This window comes from Zalophus californianus, chromosome 8, assembly GCF_009762305.2.
Source record: "Zalophus californianus isolate mZalCal1 chromosome 8, mZalCal1.pri.v2, whole genome shotgun sequence".
NCBI classification, from domain to species: Eukaryota; Metazoa; Chordata; class Mammalia; order Carnivora; family Otariidae; genus Zalophus; species Zalophus californianus.
The window spans coordinates 47,102,448-47,125,813 of NC_045602.1; the positions used below are offsets into that span (position 1 = coordinate 47,102,448).

The window sequence follows — 23,366 nt, forward strand, 5'->3', positions numbered from 1 at the left end:
GGTGAGATAAATAGGCCCTTTTCCTATCAGAATCTTCTCTGTAGACCCTTGGAATGTAAATTCCTCCACTCTGCTAAATCATTTACAACTCTTTTGTCTTCTTTGTTTTCCAGAAATCAGTGGAAATATTATTTTGTTCCATATGTCTACTTAACATTTTTACATTTAAAATTTGTTCCACTTGAAATTTACTTTGCAATATAACTAGGTAAAAACCTTCATTTTTTTCCTGCTAAAATAAGCAGTTGTTCTAGTGCAATATATTTAATTATCTAATATTTTCTCAGCAATTAATGATCCTACTTTTTTTTAAAGACTAAGGACTTTATACACTTCCTTGGGTTTGAAAATCTTTTTCTCAAGGTTTCGTATGTATTAAACAAATGAAATTATATGTAAATCTATGTAACACGTTACTTTGAACATGCTACTAACACAGTAGATATTACTGTACTGTTTCCTTCTCAAGTACCAATAGTTAGAGTAGTTAAAAATAAAACTTTATAAATATGCTGAACAAGTAGAAAGTAGAAGAAAGCTTTGCATTTTATATCATTGTTCCATTTTTTTCTCTCGTGTATTGAGCAGAACCTCTCCTTTTGTCCTTTTCTTAGCATATTATGATGACATGACTCCCTTTTAATTTTAAGGCTTTCTCAACTTATAAAAGCCATTCACTGTGGCTTCTTTTGGTGAATGGCTCATTATATTTTCCAAGACCCTGTTGTTTTACCATCTTCGAAAACAAATAAAAATGACACTTCTAAACACTCCACTAAAACAGATTAGATTTATTCTGAAGAGCTCAGTGAACAGCATTTTAAATGAGATCCATAATGGGCTTTTTAATTAAATGAATATAGTCATTTCATAGAGGCAATTCTCATTAGTAGCGTAATATTGAGATGACCGTTTCATTCTAATTGTGCTGTGTGTTTATATAAGGGGCCTTATTTTAGGGTTGGTTTGAATAGATTTATATCTAATCATGTCTTGACACCTAGTGCACATTTGAAAGGTAAATATTACTGCTTTTCCAAAAACAAATAGTAAATAAAACAATAGAATAAAATAAATAAAAATATTTTTTTCCCAGTAATTTGCTTTTCTTTTATTTGAATTGGGTGGAAGAGAAATTCGATTTCACATATCATCTTCTATTCATTACTTGGCTTTTCTTTTATTTCTTTACCTTCAGTAATGGACTGAATGTTTGTGTCTCCTAAAAGTTCATTATATCGAAACCCTAATCCCCAGCGTTGTTATATTTGGAGATGGGCCTTTAAGGAAGTAATGAAGGTTAAATGAAGTCATAAGGGTGGGGCCCTGATCTGATAAGATAATGTCCTTAAAAGAAGAAACACCAGAGACCTCACTTGCTCTCCTCCACGTTCATGAGCCCAAGTAAGGCCATGGAGGCCACATACAATAGAGAATGCTGTAAACTGCAAGCCAGGAAGAGTCTTCACCGAAAACCAACCATACTGTACCCTGATCTCAAACTTCCAGCCTCCAGAACTGTGAGAAAATGATTTTCTATTGTATACGCCACTCAGTCTGTGGTATTTTTATGGCAGCTTGAGCTAGTAATGCATTTTCTTATGTACAGTTCTGAAATGCTAATATTCTGAGTTACTGTGAGAGTAGATGTGTAAATGTTGGATGCAGCTGCAAAGACAAATATTAAAGAACCATGAGCTTAACATATCTTTCCACAAGTTTGAACCTTCATTACCTGAAGTGTCTTCATTGTATAGATACCATTAGGACAAGGTACCAAGAAATATTAGAACATTTTACAAGTGGAGAATGGGATTCAGGTCGAATTATCTAGATATAAAAATATGTATGCAAGTGACTTTCTTCTGTAGAGTACAGTGTGAAAAGTTAGGGTGAAGAGTAACTTTCTGGGGTGGGAGGGAACCTAAGAACACTACCTCAGCTAGGTCATTAAGGATAACATCCTCAGTGATGAGTCATCTCAATAGTATGTACTCTCCGTATGATGTGATTTTCCTGCCCAAAACCCATAATCATAGTTTAACTATGAGAAAACTATCAGACAAACCCAAATTTAAATCTAGCCTACAGAAAGCCTGACCAGTACTCCTCGAAACTGCAAAGGTCATCAAAAACAAGGAAAGTCGGCGGAATAGTCACAGTTTCTAGTGTCTAAGGAGACAAGAAAAATAAATGATATGGGATTCTAGATGGGATCCTGGAATAGGTGAAAGGATATTAGGTAAAAATTAAAGAAATGCAAATAAAGTATGAACTTCAGTGAATGATAATGTATCAGTGATGATTCATTAGTTAAGACAAATGTACTACACTAATGTAAGATGTTAACAATAGGGGAAGCTGGGCAAGGGGTATATGAGAACTCTGCACAGTACTATAACTTCTCAATAAATCTGAAAGTACTTGGAAATCAAGTTTATTTTTAAATTGTATATGCAAGGGATGCTATATTTTTATTTGTTTTTAGTCAACAAGTTTCGTCAACAAGACCCATAGACCAGAGAGCCCCCTTTCTCCAAAGAGCAGTAGGAGTCCTAATGCTGTTGGGAATCCTGCATAGACTCCTATCCATGTTGCATCTTAGGTTCCTATTCCCAGGTACCATGTGGATTAGGCTTTTTTTAAGTGGCTTAGAGTAATCCAGTTTTATTTCATTCTTACATTTCATTTCCAGTTTGGGACACCAAGGGGATCTGCTCACTCAGGGTCCAAGGCTAATGGGAGCTTCATATAACAATATGAACTTAAACAAATTTCCAGTTTCACCAGAACAAGAAAAGATATCCTGGATAATTTCACACAGAATTCCACTGCTTTCATCTAGAAATGACGCATGTTACTTTTCCTCATCACCCATTGACTAGAATTTGTCATATAACAATTGCCAGCTACAAGAAGACTAGAAAATGTAGGGAAAAAAACAGAATATTTGGTGAGCAGTAAATTTACCATTGATTCGTATTTCCTGATTTTTTAACTATTCCTTGGCTTACTTTTATCTATTTTTTATTACTACTCCCCGAAGATTTGAGAATACTGTTTTTATAAACACTACTTGATCTTTCATACTCAAAATATTCTCAATCCCTTCTCTAGAGGAACTGTGAAACCCAATACAGATTTGAATTTTCCACCATCTCCTATGGACTAAACACAATATTTATGCTTCCTCCAATTTATGCCTTCCTAAGACTTACTAGAAGTAATAAGAAGAAATATGAAATAACTCTATGTGAATATAGAAAATTATTAATTTAAAGTTATTGCCTAGTGATGGGGAAAAGTACAAGTTACTCTATGGTTCATCTCCTGGAATCATTACTTTAAGATTGTCTCCAATTCCAGTGTCATCAATTAGTATAAGGTTCCCAACTGCATTTTGATCAGGCTTGGTGAGGCTTTATTTTCATAAGGAAATTGCCCTCTTGCCTTGTAAATTGGATAATTACAATTCTAAAAACCCACTCAGAAATGTAAATGCCCAGTCGCCTATGAAAATGCTATGTTTTGACATGCACTTATTGCATCTGTGCCTATGAGTATAGTTGAATTAGCTTTTGCTTCTTGGTACAAGCTCTGTTTATATTTACCTTTCTTAATAACATCAAAAATGAAATGATGATAAATTAGAATCTCTTTCATGATGTGGTAGTTAATGACTATTAGAAAAACATATTGGCAAATTTTGACAAGAAGTGGTTTAATATCTAAATACAGCTACCCATTTGTGTAGTGTTGTGTTATGAATCACAACTAATCGTTAAAACTCAGTTTCATAGGATATATTCTGATCCCTGATATACAGATTATACATCATTCTGTACTGAAAGCAACCATTCAGCTAACCAAACACACACACAAACATACGTATACGATTTCTTGGAAGTTCCAATCTCTTTATCTTTATTTTTATTTATTTATTTATGTACTTGAATTATCTCTACACCTAATGTGGGGCCTGAACTCAAGACCCCAAGATCAAGAATCACATGCTCTACCTACTGAGCCAACCAGATGCCCCCGTTTTAACCCTTTCAATTATAGGTCAAACGGTAAGGAAAATCTGATGTAGGAAACCTGGAGAGGACTTTCATATACACTTATGCTTTGTTCATGTTTTCAATCTCTTCAGCCTCTTATTTAGGAAATTTCAGATGAGCATATTCTTTACTTCTGCAATCTCTGTGTTTCACTTTACATTCACAATAATTGTAGAGTTATGAATCTATTTTGACCTACAAGGCTCTTAATGTGGGCTGTTCTATTGAACCTCTTTGTTCATCAAACATATAGGTGTTATACATGGAAAGGATGGAAAGTAAGCTGATTATAGCAACTTTGAATAAATTACTTCCTCTTGGTCTTGCAAATGTTGTGCCATCTGTATTGAATCACGTTTATAATCTCAATCCACTTTTTTCCATTCCTGGGTCTTCACCTAGACCGCTCTTGCTCATCCTTCATATATAACTTCAGGAATCACTTTCTTCAGAAAGGGTGCTCTCACTTCTTTTTAAATTTTTTTTTTTTTTTTTTTTAGATTTACTTATTTATTTGAGACAGAGAGAGAGAGCATGAGCAGGAGGGGCAGAGGGAGAGGCAGAGAGAATCTGAAGCAGACTCCACTCTGGTGCTCTCACTTTTTAATTCTGACCTGGTCTCTTATCTGTTGACCTCCATACTCCTCATAACTTACTGTTGAAGAGTGTATCACTGCATAATTTGTCCATATCCTTCTTAGGTTTCCCTTACAAGATGGAATAATTCTATTTTGATTATTATTGCTTCATCAATGTGATACATAATCATTGAAACATAGGTAGCCCTCAAGAAATTGCTATCGAATGAATGTCACCTTGTCAGTTAATGTAAGAGACAGGATTCACATCTAAGCTTACTTGACTCCTAAACCATATTCTTGACTCTTGGCATATTCTGTCACTGCTATTAGTGCTTTAGAGGATACTAAATTATTTGTAAGGTTTTGTTTGTTCTTAGACTTTCTAATTAGTGCCAAATATCTCTGTGCTAATTTCTGTCCAATCATGTACAAATTTAGTTACAGCCATTTTATTATATATTTTGCTGTCATCTAGTAAAATCCATCTTCCCTGCTCTTCCAGGGCTCCTTCTTCGACTTCCTAATGTTCCACATCTTTATTGTTTTTTGTTTTTTAAATTTCTGCCCCATATCTTTTTGCAAATACTGCCCATATTATTTTTCTAGGTAGACCTTATCAGAGATTGATATTTCAGTGAAAGTCCCACTGAGCTTTTTATTTGAATTGTGGAATTTATATTTTAAAAAGTGAGGATAGTGGTACATGCAACCATCCACTTGCCTTATATTAAGTTTTTGATAATATTCCTTAATACAGTATAAACGATGATTTAATAGTAATACCAAAAGATTACGGTTTACTGTCTCAATGCCCTGTGGTTTTTTTTATTTAGTTATTTTTGGTCTCTTTTTTTGTTGGTAGCTTCTTATTTTGAAGTAATTATGGATTCCCAGGAAGTTGCAAAGACCACACAGAATTTTCAGGTACCATTCACCCAGTTTCTCCCATAGATTACATCTTACGTGGCTATACTACAATAGCATACCAAGAAACTGTTAACACAATAAAATGTGAGTATAGTTGTATGACATTTTATCACAAGTGTGTGTTCATAAAACCACTACCTCAATACACAACATAGAGAACTACTTTATCACCATCAAGATTTCCATTTTGCTACCCCTTTATGGCCATACCCAAATCCCTGACCCCTTATTGCTCTGTTCCTTAAACTCTGGCAACCATTAGTCAGTTCTACCTCACTATAACTTTGTTTTGAGAATGTTATATAAATGGGTTTATATAGTATGTGACCCTTAGAGACTGGCTTTTTTTTTTTCCACCCAGGAAAGTGCTCTTGAGAATGATCCAAATTGCTGCATATATTGATAGTTTGTTCCTTTTTATTGATTAATAGTATTCCATGATATGTAGATACAACATTTTGTTTTTCCATAGAAGCGTTAAGTAACATTTTTGTTGCTTTCAGTTTGGGGCTGTTACAAAGAAAGTTGCTATAAAAAATTGTGTACAGGTTTTTGTGTGGATATAAGTTTTATTTTTCTGGGATAAATGCCCAGAAGTGCAATTGATCTGTTGTATGGTAATGTATAGTTTATGTTTTTAAGAAACTGCCAACCTATTTTTCATAGCAACTCAGCCATTTTACATTTCTACCAGCAGTGTATGAGGGATCAAGTTGTTGTTGTTGTTGTTGTTGTTGTTGTTGTTTAAAAAGCCACTCTGGAAAACAGTATGGAGTTTCCTCAAAAAGTTGAAGATAGAGCTACCATACGATCCAGCAATTGCACTACTGGGTATTTACCCCAAAGATACAAATGTAGGCATCCGAAGGGGTACGTGCACCCCGATGTTTATAGCAGCAATGTCCACAATAGCCAAACTATGGAAAGAGCCAAGATGTCCATCGACAGATGAATGGATAAAGAAGATGTGATACACACACACACACACACACACGCACACACACACACACACACACACACACACACACACACACAGAGTGGAATATTATACAGCCATCAAGAGGAATGAAATCTTGCTATTTGCAACAACATGGATGGAACTGGAGGGTATTATGCTGAACGAAATAAGTCAATCAGAGAAAGACATGTATCATATGACCTCACTGATATGAGGAATTCTTAATCTCAGGAAACAAACTGAGGGCTGCTGGAATGGTGGGGGGTGGGAGGGATGGGGTGGCTGGGTGATAGACATTGGGGAGGGTATGTGCTATGGTGAGCGCTGAGTTGTGTAAGACTGTTGAATCACAGACCTGTACCTCTGAATCAAATAATACATTATATGTTGCAAAAAAAAAAAAAAGAAGAAGATAGCAGGAAGGGAAGAATGAAGGGGGGGAATCAGAGGGGGAGACGAACCATGAGAGACTATGGACTCTGAAAAACAGACAGGGTTCTAGAGGGGAGTGGCGTGGGGGGATGGGTTAGCCTGGTGATGGGTATTAAAGAGGACACGTACTGCATGGAGCACTGGGTGTTATATGCAAACAATGAATCATGGAACACTACATCAAAAACTAATGATGTAATGTGTGGTGATTAACATAACATAATAATAAAAAAAAATCATTAGGTTAAAAAAAAGTTTTTATTTATTTATTTATATTAGAGCAGGATCAGGGGAGGGGCATAGGGAGAGGGAAAGAGAGAATCCCAAACAGACTCCCTGCTGAGTACGGACTGCCCCCACCCCACTGCCCAAAAGGCAAGGAGGATCAATCTCAAGACCCTGAGATCACAACCTAAGCAGAAATCAAGAGTTGGGCTCTTAACTGACTGAGCCACCCAGGCACCTGGGATTGAATTTCTTTATAGTTTCACTAGCATTTGGTGTTGTCACTATTTTTAATTCTAGTTCTTCCAGTAGGTGTGTAGTGATGTCTCATTGTGGTCTTAATTAGCATTTCTCTAATGGCTGTTGATGTGAAACATCTTACATGCTTATATGCCACCCTTCTTCAGGGTATCTGATATTCAGGTATCTTCTTCAGGGAAAGTTCATCTTTTTTTTCTTTCTTTCTTTTATGGACTTTTTTTGGTGTCATGTTTAAAAACTCTTCACCAAGTCTGAAGTCCAAAAGATTTTCTCCTATGTTTTCAAGAAGTGTTATAGTTTTACATTTTTATTTAAATCTATCATCTATTTTGAATTAAGTTTTGTGTAATTTGTGAGGTTTAGGTCGAAATTCATTTTTCTGCCTATGGGTATCATATTGTTTCAGCACAATTTGTTGAAAAGGTTATTCTTCCTCCATTGAATTGCTTTTTACCTTTGTCGAAAAATCAGTTGGCTGTACTTTTGTGTGTTTCTGTATTCTCTCTCCTATTCTTTTTTTTTTAAATTTTATTTATTTATTCATGAGAGACAGAGAGAGAGAGAGAGAGAGAATGGCAGAGGGAGAAGCAGGCTCCCAAGGAGCAGGGAGCCCGATGCGGGACTCGATCCCAGGACCCTGGGATCATGACCTGAGCCGAAGGCAGACGCTTAACCATCTGAGCCACCCAGGAGCCCTCTCTCTCCTATTCTTTTGACCTTTGCCGATACCATAGTCCTGATATTTTAGCTTATAGTAAGTCTTCAAATCACATGGACTGGTAATTCCTACCACTTTATTATATTTTTCAGAAATGTTACAGATATTTTACTTCTTTAGCCTTTCCGTGTAAGCTTTAGAATAATCTTCTATATACCTACAAAATGTCTTGCTAAGATTTGATAGGAATTGTGTTGTATATGTATGACAATTTACAGAAAATTGATGTCTTTCCTATGTTGAGTCTTCTAATTCATGACCATGTTATATGTTTCCATGTATTTATATCTTCTTTGATTTCATCAGCATTTTATAATTTACAACATATCAGTGTTGTACATATTTTATTAGATGTATATGTAGGTATTACCCTTTTTGGAGGGTTTGGAACTGGTATTGTATTTTTAATTTTGATCTTGATGTGTTCATTGCTAGTATATAAAAATGCAATTGACTTTTTTTAGTGTTTATGTTGTACTATGTGACATTTCTGAACTCAAATATAAATTATAGAATTGTTTTGTAGATTTTTGGAATTTTCTACATAAACAATCAGGTCATCTGCAAATAGAAATTATTTATTTTCCAATCTGAGTGCCTTTATTTCCTTTACTTAACTGTATCCTTTTGGCTATAATTTCCAATAGTAGTGGTGAGACTGGATAAACTTGTCTTATTCCGAAACTTAGAGAAAAAGCATTCAGTCTTTTACCACTAGCTGTAGATTATTTGTAGTTTTCTTTTTTTTTTAAAGCAAGTTAGAGAGTCTAATAGCAAGTCTATTCCTAGTTTTCTAAGAATTATTACCATGAGTGGGTGTTGAAATTTGCCAAATGCTTTTTCTGCATCAATTGGTAGGATCATGTAATTTTTCATGTAATTTTTCTTTCTTACTCTCTTAATATAGAAGGTTATATTTCTTGGATTTGGAATATTGATTTAGTCTTGCATCCCGAGAATAAACTCATTTAGTTATGATGTACTAGTTTCTTATGTTTTTCTGAATTCTATTTGCTAATGTTTTGTTCAGAATTTTTTTATCTATATATATGAGGAATATTGATCTGTTGTTTCTTCCCTCCCTCACTCCTTTACTTCTTCCTTCCTTCTTTCCTCCCTTCCTTCTTCCTTCCTTTTCTCTCTCTCTTTCTCTCTTTCTACCATTTTTGTCATCTGGATTTGTATTAGGGTAATTATTAGTTGTATCAAATGAGTTGGAAATTCTTTACTCTTCTATTTTTTTTATATGAGCTTGCTTAAAATTAGTTCTTGATTTTTTTGTTAGTTCTTTTAAAAATGTTTAGTATGCTTTTCTAATGAAACTATTTGAGCCTGGAGATTTCTTTTTCAGAATTTCGTTGAATAAACAATTTAATTTCTTAAGAGTTATGGAGCTGTTTACATTATCTATTTCATGTTGGCTGAGTAGTGCTAATTTGTGCTTTCAAGAATTGGTCCATTTCATCTGTGTTGTCAAATTAATTTGTGTAGAGTTATTTGTATTGTTCCGTTATTATCCCTTTGATACCAGTAGAGGCTATAGAGATATCTCCTATATCATTCATGACATTGATGTCTTCTCTCTCTTTTTCTAATCTGTTACACCAGAGATTTGTCAGTTTTACTGATCTTTTCCAAAAACCCGATAATTTTATATAGTTTTTCTTCATTATTTCTGTTTCCTCACTTCATTAATTTCTGCTAGTTTTGTTTCTTTGGTTATTATTTCCTTCCTTCTGCATGCTTTGGGTTTATTATTGTTCTTCTTTGTCTAGTTTCTTGATGTGAAAGCTTAGATTATTGATTTGAGATTTTTCTCTTTTGCTAACAGGCATCTAGTGATATGCATTTCCCTTTATCACTACTTTAGCTGCATCCCACTTATATTGATGTGTTAATTTCATTCTGTTAAGTTTATTCTTTTTCTACTTCCTTTAATATTTCCTCTTTGATTTCTGGATCACTTAGAAATTGAGTGTTTAGTGGCACCTGGGTGGCTCAGTCATTAAGCCTCTGCCTTCAGCTCAGGTCATGATCCCAGGGTCCTGGGATCGAGCCCCACATTGGGCTCCCCGCTCTGCGGGAAGCCTGCTTCTCCCTTTTCCACTCCCCCCTGCTTGTGTTCTCTCTCTTGCTTTGTATTTCTGTCAAATAAGTAAACAAAATCTTTAAAAAAAAGAAATAGAGTGTTTAATTTCCAAGCATTTGGAGGTTGCCCTGTTATTGCTCTAATATTGATTTTCTACTCTGATGCTATTGCGGTCAGAGAATACACTACATATGAATTAAATTCTTTTTAAAATTTTGAGTTTGTTTTATGGTTAAGATATGGTCTCTTTTGGTAAACGTTCTGTGGACAAAATGTGTAATCTATGGTTATTAGGTGTTACAGCCTATAAATGTGTATTAGATCCTGTTGGTTAATAACAATGTTGACTTCTTTTATATTTTTGCTGACTTATGTCTAGTTGTCTATCACTGCTTAGGGATGAGTGTGGGAAGGTTAACTATAATTGTGGATTGGCCTATTCTTTCACTCTACCAGTTTAATTTCACATATTTTACAGCTTTGCTGTTTGGTTTATACGCATTTACTATTGTTGTCTTATTGGTGGATTGGCCCTTCTCACTATGTAATGCCCCACTCTGTTCCTGATAATTTCCTTTGCTGGGAAGTCATCCTCGTCTGATATATTAATACAGCCACTCCTGTTTTCCTTTGGTTATTTGCATATTCTTTATAAATACTTAGACTTTCAACCTCCATATGTCATTATACAGGTATTCCCCACTTTTTGAAAGTTTGCGTTATGCCGCTTCACTTTTATGAAAGATCTACATTAGTACCTGTTTCCATTAACCTAAAGAAATCCTAAGAGGATTTTCACTTTAATGAAAAAAGGCAAAAAGAGCGTTCAGTGTTTCTTTTGCAATGAGCCGTTATAGAGGTAGCGCCAACCAATAGAAGCAAGAGGTGCTCCACCAAGCTCCTTCCCCAGGAAGGATGCTCAGCTTCTCAGCATTAAGCCTCCCTAGCTTTGAAATATGTCTATGAGCATCTGTTTTTTATCTTGATTTATTTTGTGCATCCATTAGCAAGATGTGTCCTCAGGAATCAGAAAAGCCTAAGAGAGGTTATTTTTGGGATCTGGGAATGCTAGAAAAAATTTTCCATATAAATTAATGATAATTGCTTCTTCACTTTATGCCATGTTGTGGCTTATGGAAGGTTACATAAGAGCACTCTACTTAGTGAGGGAAACCTGTATTTTAAGTGAGGTTCTTGTATAGCATACAGTTGCATCATAATTTTAAATATACTCTTGCAATCTTTATTTTTTAATTGTTGTAATTAGATTATTTACATATAATGCAATTACTGATATGTCAAGAGCTTATGACTATCATTTTATTTTTTGTTTTCTGATCTATTTGTTTTTCAGTTCTGTGTTTTCTTTTTCTTCTCTTCCTATAGGTTACTTGAACATTGTTTAGAATTCCATTTTAATTTATCTGTGATGTCTGTAAGTGTATCTCTTTGTTCAGAATTTTTAATTATTTGCTTTAGGATTTATATTGTATCTACATAACTTATAACAGTCTACTGGTGTCAACATATGATTAGTTGGAGTAAAGTATGCAAACTTTTTCTACCCTTACATTATTCTACCTTACCTCAATTATAATTATCTTAAATATTTCCTGAGAGCTAGTTTTATAATTTTTGCTTCAAAAATTCACTGAGCGCTAAAGTAGGCAGTTTTATAATTTTTGCTTCAAACATCAGGTATAATTTAGAAAACTTAATAGGAGAAGGGAAGTCTATTGTATTTGCCCATAATTTTGCTTTCTGTTGTTTTTTTCTTCTTTTTTGATGTTTCAAAATTTGTTCCTTTATCATTTCTTTTCTGTTTAGATAACTTCCTTAAGCCATTATTTTAGGGTAAATCTTCTGGCAACAATTCTTGTTCAATTTTTGTTTCTGTTTTGTTTATTTTATTTTATTTTCCCTCATCTGAGACACTCTTGAATTCCTCTTTATTTCTGAAGTTTATTATTCTTGGGTGTGTGTTCTGGAATGAAGTTCTTTTATTTCAGCACTTTAAAACATACTACTTCTGGGATGCTTGGGTGGCTCAGTTGGTTAAACGTCTGCCTTTGGCTCAGGTCACGATCCCAGGGGCCTGGGATCTAGTCCCCCTTTGGGCTCATTGGGCTCCTTGCTCAGCGGGGATCCTACTTCTCTCTCTGCCTGATGCTCTCTCTGCTTGTTCTCTCTTTCTCTCTCTCTGACGAAAAAAAAATGCTACTTCCTTTTGGCCTCCATGAATTCTTATCAGGAATTCACTGTCATTAGAAAATTTTCCCCTATAGGTAGGGTGTTGTTTCTCTCTGTTTGCTTTCAAAATTTTTCTTTTCCTTTAATTTTCAAAAGTTTACTGTTAAGTCTGGGCATGAATTTCTTTGGTCTATCTTGTTTGGGATTTTCTCAGTTTAATGTATGTCTAATTTGGGGAAGTTTTCAACTTCTATTTCTTTGAATACTTTTCCCAACTCTGCCCTTTTCTCCTTCTCCAGAACTCTGATAACGTGTATGTTAGATCCTTTGTAATAGTCCCACAGATCCCTGAATCCCTATTTTTGCATTATTTTCCAAATTATATTCTTTCTGTTCAAATTGCATAATTTCTATTGTTCTCCCTCCAGGGTTCTTATTTATATTTTCTATTTCTTTGCTAAGGATTTCTGTTTTAAAAAATATATCACATATGTTCATAATTGTTCATAGAGGCATTTTTATGATGAATGATTTAAAATTCTTGTCAGATATTTCTAACATTTATATCACTTAATCACTTAAGTGTTGGCAATCTGTTGATTACCTTTTCTCATTTAAGTTGAGATCTTCCTGGCTCTTTGCATGTCAAGAGATCTTTGAATTAAGTCCTAGATATTTGGGGGACTATGTATGAAACTTTGGATCTCATTTAAGTCTTGGTTTGGCTAGCCTTCTTTGACACTAGTCTGGCAGGGGAAGGGAGAGTACCGCTCAGTACTGCCAGGTACAGTGAAAGTCCTGATTCTCTACTCAGCCTCCTTTGACTGTAGAGGAGGTAACTTCTTTTTGCTACTGAGTAGTGATGAAGTCCTGACTATCTACTAACATCACCTCAGTCAAGAATAAGGAGGGGTACCCTGTTACCTTCAGGTGGATATAGAAGTACAGGATTCCCACATGGTCTCCACCGATGTCAAAGGAGAAAAATAAAGACAGCCTAGATGCCACTCATTCTTGCAAGGATAAAAGTCCTGGCTCACCACTCAGACTTATCTGATCCATCGTAATCGACAGCAGGGTTAGGCAATTTTTTTTTTTTTTAAGAGAAGTAAGCCTTTATTTCCTTGTTTCACAAATAAAGTTGGCTGAATCAGTTGCTTTTCAGTGCTTAGTGCAAGAGACCAAATCCCCTCTCCTTGTCTGACTCCTGTGACTCTTCTTTGCTTCAGCCTTGGCTGGGGCTGCAGCAGCAGCAGGTGCAGCAGTGGTGGTGGTGGCCACAGGGGCAGTAGCAACAAATGCAGATGGATCAGCCAAGATGGTCTTGATCTTTTCAGCAAGTGGGAAGGTGTAGTCAGTCACCACAGACAAAGTCAGGACCTGCTTGTATCCTTTGATGGTAGAATGGGGCACTGATGCAATGGTCAGGTAACCTATCTGCAGACATACACTGGCAACACTGGGGACACTTGCCATGAAGCGAGAATGCAGAGTTTCCTCTGTGATGTCAAGCACTTCAGGGTTGTAGATGCTACCATTGTCAAACACCTACTGGATGGTCGTCCCAAAGGAGAAGGGGGAGATGTTCAGCATGGTTAGCAGTATGGCTTCGCTGGTTCCCACTTTGTCTCCAGTGTTAAACATTTGCACATCACTCAGGATTTCAGTGGTGTCCCTGGAGATTTTAGTGGTGATGCCTAAATCCTGGAAGTACAAGGTCTTCTCAGGCCCCAGACCAGTGTTCTGGGCTGACACAGAGACTTTACGTGGGGCTATGCCACCAGTACAGGTAGCAGCTGACACCTTATTGGCCAGCAGTATGTCCCTGATCTCAGTGAGGTCCTCCTTGGTGAACACAAAGCCCACATTCCCCCTAATGTGAGGTCATAGTTTCTGCACAGCAGGGTTGTTCTCCAGATGCCTTCAGATGACCTTGTGTATCATGGTGTTCTTGCCCATCAGTCCCACAGCCTTCCCATGGAGGGACATGTGGATCTGCTGCATCTGCTTGGAATCCATGTTGCCTGCTCCCACAATAAAGCATTTTGGCTATTCATCTAAAAGTTGGATGATCTCGGAGCATCTTGGTGGCTCAGTCGGTTGAGCATCTGCCTTTGGCTCAGGTCATGATCTCAGTGTCCTGGGATTGAGCCTGGCATCGGGCTCCCTGCTCAGTGGAGAGTCTGCTTCTCCCTCTCACTCTCCCTGTCACTCCTGCTCTTAATCTCAAAAAAAAAATTAATAAAGTTGGAAGATCTCAAGGAAGTGTTTGGACTTCTGGGTCACCCTATCTTCCCTAGGCATTATGGTGGTGCATCAGGGATTGCCATGCAGGGTTTAAAGACAGTGTCACTTTCATGAGGATGCCTGAAGAGAGGAAGGGCAAATTTTTATAACTAGTGGAGAGTGGAAGTCTAGGTTACATCCTAGGCATTTGCTGGTGTGAGTAGAGGTGGGACTACAATTTTTTCTGTGCTTTTTGGATAGAGTAAAGTAGCTGTTTTCTAAAAGTTTTTGTTTGTTTTTTTGTTTAAGTCATGCTAGACTGTCCCTTTTATGATCCTTTTAAAACCAAACAGGAGCAAACTTTTGTCAGGGCTTTTATTGTCTGTGCCCATTGACATTTACAAGTTACTGGCTTTTGTAACACCAAGTCTGCAATATATAAAGATAAAAGAAAACCCACAGACTCAGCACTGTTATTTCCTGGATGCCAAGGTCCCTTGCCAGTCTGCCTTCTTCTCTCCAGTATTTTTTAATGTAATTAGTGGAAAGAGTAGAGGATTACTTCTTTATTTTTTAGGAAAGAGAAGTCTTTTCTTATTCCTTTTAATTTTGCTACCAAAGTTTTAAGTGATTAATTTCTAAGTCATCTGGATTACATCTTTAACAGTTTAGCTCTCTGATGCAGAAGAAAACTCTGCCATCAATATGTGTGTGTGTGTGTGTGTGTGTGTGTGTGTATTGTGTGTATATGTATATGTATATATACGTATATTTTTTTTAAAGATTTTACTTATTTATTTGACAGAGAGAGACACAGGGAGAGAGGGAATACAAGCAGAGGGAGTGGGAGAGGGAGAAGCAGCCTTCCTGAGGAGCAGGGAGCCCGATGTGGGGCTCGATCCCAGGACCCTGGGATCATGACCTGAGCCGAAGGCAGATGCTTAATGACTGAGCCACCCAGGCGCCCCTATATACATTTTTTTTTTTTTCTTGCTAACTCACTGCACTTGTGCTTCACTGAAACTTCAGAAAGGTCATCTCAGAGATTGGTTTGTTTTGGTTTTAATCAGTTATACCCAAAAGGAAGCAAAATGTTTATATTCACTCTAGTTTTCTTTTCCAGTTCAGAGACCCTCTAATCTGAAGAGTCTTAACTTAGGGAGCTAGACAATCATGGAGTGATAGCAGCAAGCATGGCATTGTTCTGTCTCCATTTTGATTGTACCATTAGAATTTGGTTAGGACACTGCTCCTATTCTCTCAGAGGCTCATTTAACCCCACTTACTAGAGAAACAAATAAAAACCCAAACCTCTTTGCCAAACAAGTCCAGCTGCCCTAAGTATAAGCAAGGAGGAATATTGCCAACACAGGGTCCTTACTCTGTGTCATTTCAGGCATCTGTGACCTTCCCCAAGGCCATAGTTGAATCAAGATTTATACCTCCTATCTTTTCCAGCGACTTCTCATCCCTGATCCCAGAGATTCTAAAATAAGAGTGCATATCTATTGGAATCTGCTTCACATACTTGAGGGCAATAGTTGTCTTGAATTGGTGAATGGTGGGTCATTGGCTTATCACCTGGTCTAGTTGTTTCTGTAGTATATCTTGCCTAAAAGCCTCAAAGTTTCTTGCATATTATTATCTGTCACAAAGTGTGTGGGACTATTGACATTTTTAAAAATTTTGTTTTAAATTAACTTAATTATGCCTCTAAGCCCCCATTTTTCCAGGCTGGTGGAAAATTTAATCTCAGAAATTCTTATATTCTAACAATTACCATGTACCCTAATATCACCTTCAGAGAGACAAGCTCTTCCTGGACTTTATTTAGGGCTATAACAGTGAAGGTTTTGCCAACAAGATACCATGTACCCATAACAGCCTTTAGCAGTGGAAGAGGCCAGGGGATGAATGCACACAGTGGAACCAAACAGTTACAAGTCAAATATTGTCTCTACTAGTAGTTGGGCCGCATTGTGTATTATATAACTTCTCTTTGCCTCAGTTTTTTTTATCTGTAAAATGTAAATTCTTGTATGTGATCTCAGAATATTTTATTGAGGATTAAATGAATAAATGCAGGTGAAGTTCTCCAAACAATGCCTCGCACACAGCAAGCTCTAGACGTGCGTTTGATATTGTGTTCCCTTGAGGTCTTGCCTTCTCCGTGGGGTACTACGGTTTCCCAAGGACATAGATTAGTTAGCCCCCTTCTCAATTTCAGTCCTTCCCATCTAGTTGCTTCTTTCTAAATTCTCCTTTCCCCTCCATTTCCCTCAAAATCCTAGGAATCCTCTTTGCTAAGCTTAAAATTGCACAAAAGGAGAAGAAGCACTTTTAACTTTTATCTGGTCATCCAAAATCTGTGGCAAAAAAAACAAAGCCCAGCTACTTTCTGGATATGGAAGAAGGGCACATACACAGACAACATGTAAATATTATCCTGCCACACATGATCCAAGCCTTTGATCATTTCAGTGGGAATGTTGGAGAGCACTAGAATTTGAAAGCTATTTGTTTAAGCGTTTTTCTTTGTGAAAAGATTTCAGGGTTTTGGGGGGTTTTTTTAAATCTATTTTCTGCTAGCTGGTGTCCTACAGAATTTATGATTTCTTCAGAATTACAGAGAAATTGTTTTTACTATATATGCATTAAGATAATATTAATAAAATTATAGTAATACAGAATTGAAAAGGGGGCATATCCCTTTGGGTGCCACCTATATGGAAATAGACAAAGTATATAATCTACTTATACAAAACTAAAAAACGTACATCAAGCTTTTCACTTTGGGTTTATTCATTCACTGTTAAATGTGTCTATAATTTCATATTATGATTTTTTATTACTTGTGATTTTCTATTAATAGTGCTTATATTATTATAGTTATATAAAGTTTGACATTTGAGCTTACTTCATGGATTTCAGGCTCAAATGGTACTTAGAATTGATTTTCTAGGAAGTATGGTTTTGATGACATAGAAAGTAAAAATCATTTTTATTCCAGTTGGATAGGGGTCTAAAATAATTATCTTTATTTGGTATCAATATTTCATGTCCATGCTTTACAACTATAAAAATCTGATTTTGTGCCCATATTTTAATTTGCAATGAATGTATATAAGTATATATCTATACATAACACTCTTTTTTGTGTTCATGGTTTTATTTTACAAATGAATGCATACATGTATATTTTATATATTTATAAAAACACTTATGGAATGAATAAGTCATGGGAATAAAAGGGACACTATAGGGAATTTAGTCACTGATATTATAATAGCATTGTATGGTGACAAATGGTAGCTACACTTGTGAGCATAACACATTGTATAGCAAAGTTGGATCAATATGCTGTAGATCTGGTAGTAATGTAATTTTGTGTGTCAGCTATATTCAAATAAAAAAAATTTTAACATATATACATAATTTAAGAAATATAAATAAAACATAAATAAATATATAAAGAAAAGTATGTATAAATTTATATATAAATAGTATATTTACATAATGTATATATAAAATGTTTCAGCAATTTTCAAAAATTATATTTCAATATCTAATTATACTTGTTTTTGGTGCCCTAGAATAGCCAAATTTCAAAGGAAAAATCTCCAAAGTTAAAATAATTTAACATATTGATATAAGTAATACAATTAATATATCATAGTGTTATATTAATTTATATTAATTGATATGTTATTTTTTATTAATAAAATGCCTATATCAGTGTAGCCATTCAATTGATATAAATTATAAAGTATATTAATGATTAATGTAAATTATAAAGTGTTAATTTATAATTAATATAAAAACTATCCTATTAAAATGACCAACTGCTTTTATAGGAAGTACTAAATGTAAAAGCACAATTTCTTTTTTTTAAAGATTTTATTTATTTATTTAATAGAGATACAGAGAGCACAAGTAGGCAGAGCGCCAGGCAGAGGGAGAAGGAGAAGCAGGCTCCCCACTGAGCAGGGAGCCCGACGCAGAGCTCGATCTCAGGAACCCGGGATCATGACCTGAGCTGAGGGCAGATGCTTAACTGACTGAGCCACGCAGGTGCCCCAAAAGCACAATTTCAAAATATTAATTAATCTCAATTTTTGTTTGTTTGTTTTTAGAGAGCACAGGGGAGGGGTAGAGGCAGAGGGAGAGAGAGAATCTTAAGCAGGCTCCACTCCCAGTGCAGAGCCCAGTGTGGGGCTCAATCTCAAGACCCTGAGATCATGACTTGAGCCGAAATCAGGAGTTGGACACTTAACCAACTGAGCCAACTAAGCATTGTGGGTAACATTCTTAATTACAGATGTAAACCTAATAGTTTTTGTTTAGTATTACCCATGCATATATTATTGGAAGAATACCTTATTCTGACACTTTTGTGTTGTTCAAAATTTTTTAACTTCTTAACCATCACAAAATGTTGGCAGAGTAACAAGAGCACTGGGAGATGTGGTGAGCACCTAAGTTATGAAAGCTCAAAGCCTGCTTAGATTTATTAGGTGGTTTGTAACTATCAGGCACAGTATCATCAAAACAGTAAAGGATGCTGCAAAGTAATTCTATTCTGAGTGCTATATATGAAGAACAAGTAAATCTATTATTCTTAAAATACCTGCCTAAAAGATACCATTGCTAGAAACTAGAAAACAGAAGAAAGGTTTTTCTGGTTTCTAAACAAAAAGAGGAAGTGTTTCAACAGGTCATATACTGGTGTGATTTTGTGATCATTCAACTCACCTACATCAAATTTCAAGTGAATAAAAGTTGCAGGTACTCAATTTTGTACATTGCATATTTCCCACTCATTAAGTTATATTTTGTTTTAATGATTTATTAATTTGAAATGTATTTTCAAGTGATTATTATACCATAAAAACAATATTTGACACACTTCTACACTTCCGCTAATCAAAATGTGATGTGCACACCAATCAGTATCATTTTTAAAAATCTCACCCTATTAGAAGTTTGTTTATTTAGAAAATGCAGTAAAAATTGCATTGATTAAAATGGTGAAAAAGTAATTTTGAAAATACTTTGCTGTCTGAGTAATATTCCATTGTGTGTATATACTGCATCTTCTTTATCCATTCATCAGTCCATGGACACTTGGGCTCTTTCCATAATTTGGCTATTGTCAATAATGTTGCTATAAACATTGGGGTACATGTATCCCTTTGAATGAGTATTTTTGTATCTTTGGGTCAATACCTAGTAGTGCAGTTGCTGGATATTTTAACTTTTTGAGGAACCTCCATACTGAGTAACAGGGTTCCCCTTTCTCTGCCTCCTTGCCAACACCTGTTGTTTCCTGTGTTGTTAATTTTAGCCATTCTAAAAAGTGTGAGGTGATCTCTCATTGTGGTTTTCATTTGTATTTCCCTGATGATGAGTGATGTGTCTGTTAGCCATCTGTATTTCTTCTCTGGAAAAATGTCTATTCATGTCTTCTCCCCATTTTTAACTGGATTATTTGTTTTTGGAATATTACTCAGCCATAAAAAGAATAAAATCTTGCCATTTGCAATGATGTGGGTGGAGCTAGGGAGTATTATGCTAAGTGAAGTAAGTCAGTCAGAGACAAAGACAAATACCATAAGATTTCACTCATGTGGAATTTAAGGAACAAAACAAACAAGCAAAGGGTGAAAAAAACAGAGACAGAGGCAAACCGAGAAACAGACTTTTAACTAGAGAGAACAAACTAATGATTACCAGAAGGAAAGTAGGTGAAAGGATGGGCTAAACAGGGAATAGGGATTAAGGAGGGCACTCATTGTGATGAGCACTAGCTTTTGTATGGAAGTGATGAATTACTAAATTCTACTTCTGAAACTAATATTACACTGTGTGTTAACTAACTGGAATTTAAATGAAAACTTGGGAAAAACACTTTTAAAATAGTAATTTATGAATATAAGTATAAAACATCACATTTTGCTAGTACTTCTGTATAAACTGGCATTTTTGCCTCTGAGAATAGTCCTGTCAGTTCATCCAGAGGTGTCATATTTTTATTGATAAAAAATCAAAGCAATGGAAACAATGATAATAATATGCTGTATATATGTAAGGAACTTTTATAAAAATTATCACACTTGATCATCCTATCTATATTGTAAGGCAGGCAGGGATTTTGATCTTCATTTTTTTTTTGTTTGTCTGTGTTTATTTCCTTGCTCTTTATTATAATTTTCCTACATGGACAAGTGATATAGTGTTTGAGTTTGCATGTTTTGAACTTTTCTTTTTATTTTTTTAATTTTTTTTACCTTTTTTTAAATTTTTTTATTGTTATGTTAATCACCATATATTACATAATTTGTTTTGGTGTAGTGTTCCATGATTCATTGTTTGTTCATAACACCCAGTGCTCCATGCAGAATGTGCCCTCCTCAATACCCATCACCAGGCTAACCCATCCCCTACCCTCCTCCCCTCCAGAAACCTCAGTTTGTTTTTCAGAGTCCATCATCTCTCCTGGTTCGTCTCCCCCACTGACTTACTCCCCTTCATTCTTCCTCTCCTGCTATCTTCTTCTTTTTCTTTTTTCTTAAAATATGTTGCATTATTTGTTTCAGAAGTACAGATCTGTGATTCAACAGTCTTACACAATTCACAGCGCTCACCGTAGCACATATCTTCCCCAATGTCCATCACCCAGCCACCCCATCCCTCCCACCCCCGACCACTCCAGCAACCCTCAGTTTGTTCCTGAGATTAAGAATTCCTCATGTCAGTGAGGTCATATGATACATGTCTTTCTCTGATTGACTTATTTCACTCAGCATAACACCCTCCAGTTCCATCCACGTCGTTGCAAATGGCAAGATCTCATTCCTTTTGATGGCTGCATAATATTCCATTGTGTATATATACCACCTCTTCTTTATCCATTCATCTGTCGATGGACATCTTGGCTCTTTCCACAGTTTGGCTATTGTGGACATTCCTGCTATAAACATTGGGGTGCACATACCCCTTCGGGTCCCTACATTTGTATCTTTGGGGTAAATACCCAGTAGTGCAATTGCTGGATCGAATGGTAGCTCTAATTTCAACTATTTGAGGAACCTCCATACTGTTTTCCAGAGGGGTTGCACCAGCTTGCATTCCCACCAACAGTGTAGGAGGGTTCCCCTTTCTCCACATCCCCGCCAACATCTGTCGTTCCCTGACTTGTTAATTTTAGCCATTCTGACGGGTGTGAGGTGGTATCTCATTGAGGTTTTGATTTGGATTTCCCTGACGCCGAGCGATGTTGAGCAATTTTTCATGTGCCTGTTGGCCATTTGGATGTCTTCTTTGGAAAAATGTCTGTTCATGTCTTCTGCCCATTTCTTGATTGGATTATTTGTTCTTTGGGTGTTGAGTTTGATAAGTTCTTTATAGATTTTGGATACTAACCCTTTATCTGATATGCCATTTGCAAATATTTTCTCCCATTCTGTCGGTTGTCTTTTGGTTTTGTGGACTGTTTCTTTTGCTGTGCAAAAGCTTTTTATCTTGATGAAATCCCAATAGTTCATTTTTGCCCTGGCTTCCTGTGCCTTTGGTGATGTTTCTAGGAAGAAGTTGCTGCGGCTGAGGTCGAAGAGATTGCTACCTGTGTTCTCCTTTAGGATTTGGATGGACTCCTGTCTCACGTTTAGGTCTTTCAACCATTCGGAGTCTATTTTTGTGTGTGGTGTAAGGAAATGGTCCAGTTTCATTCTTCTGCATGTGGCTGTCCAATTTTCCCAACACCATTTGTTGAAGAGACTGTCTTTTTTCCACTGGACATTCTTTCCTGCTTTGTCAAAGATAAGTTGACCATAGAGTTGAGGGTCCATTTCTGGGCTCTCGATTCTGTTCCATTGATCGATGTGTCTGTTTTTGTGCCAGTACCATACTGTCTTGATGATGACAGCTTTGTAATAGAGCTGGAAGTCTGGAATTGTGATGCCGCCAGCTTTGCTTTTCTTTTTCAATATTCCTCTGGCTATTCGGGGTCTCTTCTGGTTCCATACAAATTTTAGGATTATTTGTTCCATTTCTTTGAAAAAAGTGGATGGTATTTTGATGGGGATTGCATTGAATGTGTAGATTGCTCTAGGTAGCATTGACATCTTCACAATGTTGGTTCTTCCAATCCATGAGCATGGAACGTTTTGCCATTTCTTTGTGTCTTCTTCAATTTCTTTCCTGAGTATTTTATAGTTTTCTGAGTACAGATCCTTTGCCTCTTTGGTTAAATTTATTCCTAGGGATCTTATGGTTTTGGGTGCAATTGTGAATGGGATCGACTCCTTGATTTGTCTCTCTTGGGTCTTGTTGTTGGTGTATAGGAATGCCACTGATTTCTGTGCATTGATTTTATAGCCTGCTACCTGACGGAATTGCCGTGTGAGTTCTAGCAGTTTTGGGGTGGAGTCTTTTGGGTTTTCCACATAAAGTATCATATCATCTGCAAAGAGTGAGAGTTTGACTTCCTCTTTGCCGATTTGGATGCCTTTGATTTCTTTTTGTTGTCTGATTGCTGTGGCTAGGACTTCTAATACTATGTTGAATAGCAGTGGTGAGAGTGGCTATCCCTGCCGCGTTCCTGACCTTAGGGGAAAAGATCTCAGCTTTTCCTCATTGAGAATGATATTCGCTGTAGGTTTTTCGTAGATGGCTTTTATGATATTGAGGTATGTACCCT

General features: G+C 36.1%; 1 protein-coding gene and 1 pseudogene across 3 annotated transcripts in view; one reads left to right on the top strand and one right to left on the bottom strand.

The window, feature by feature from the left end:
- The window catches only part of LRRTM4 (leucine rich repeat transmembrane neuronal 4), a 733,146-nt gene that overhangs the window by 264,591 nt on the left and 445,189 nt on the right, over nucleotides 1–23,366 (top strand). The window lies entirely within an intron of this gene.
- LOC113937422 lies at nucleotides 13,611–14,746 on the bottom strand (annotated as a pseudogene).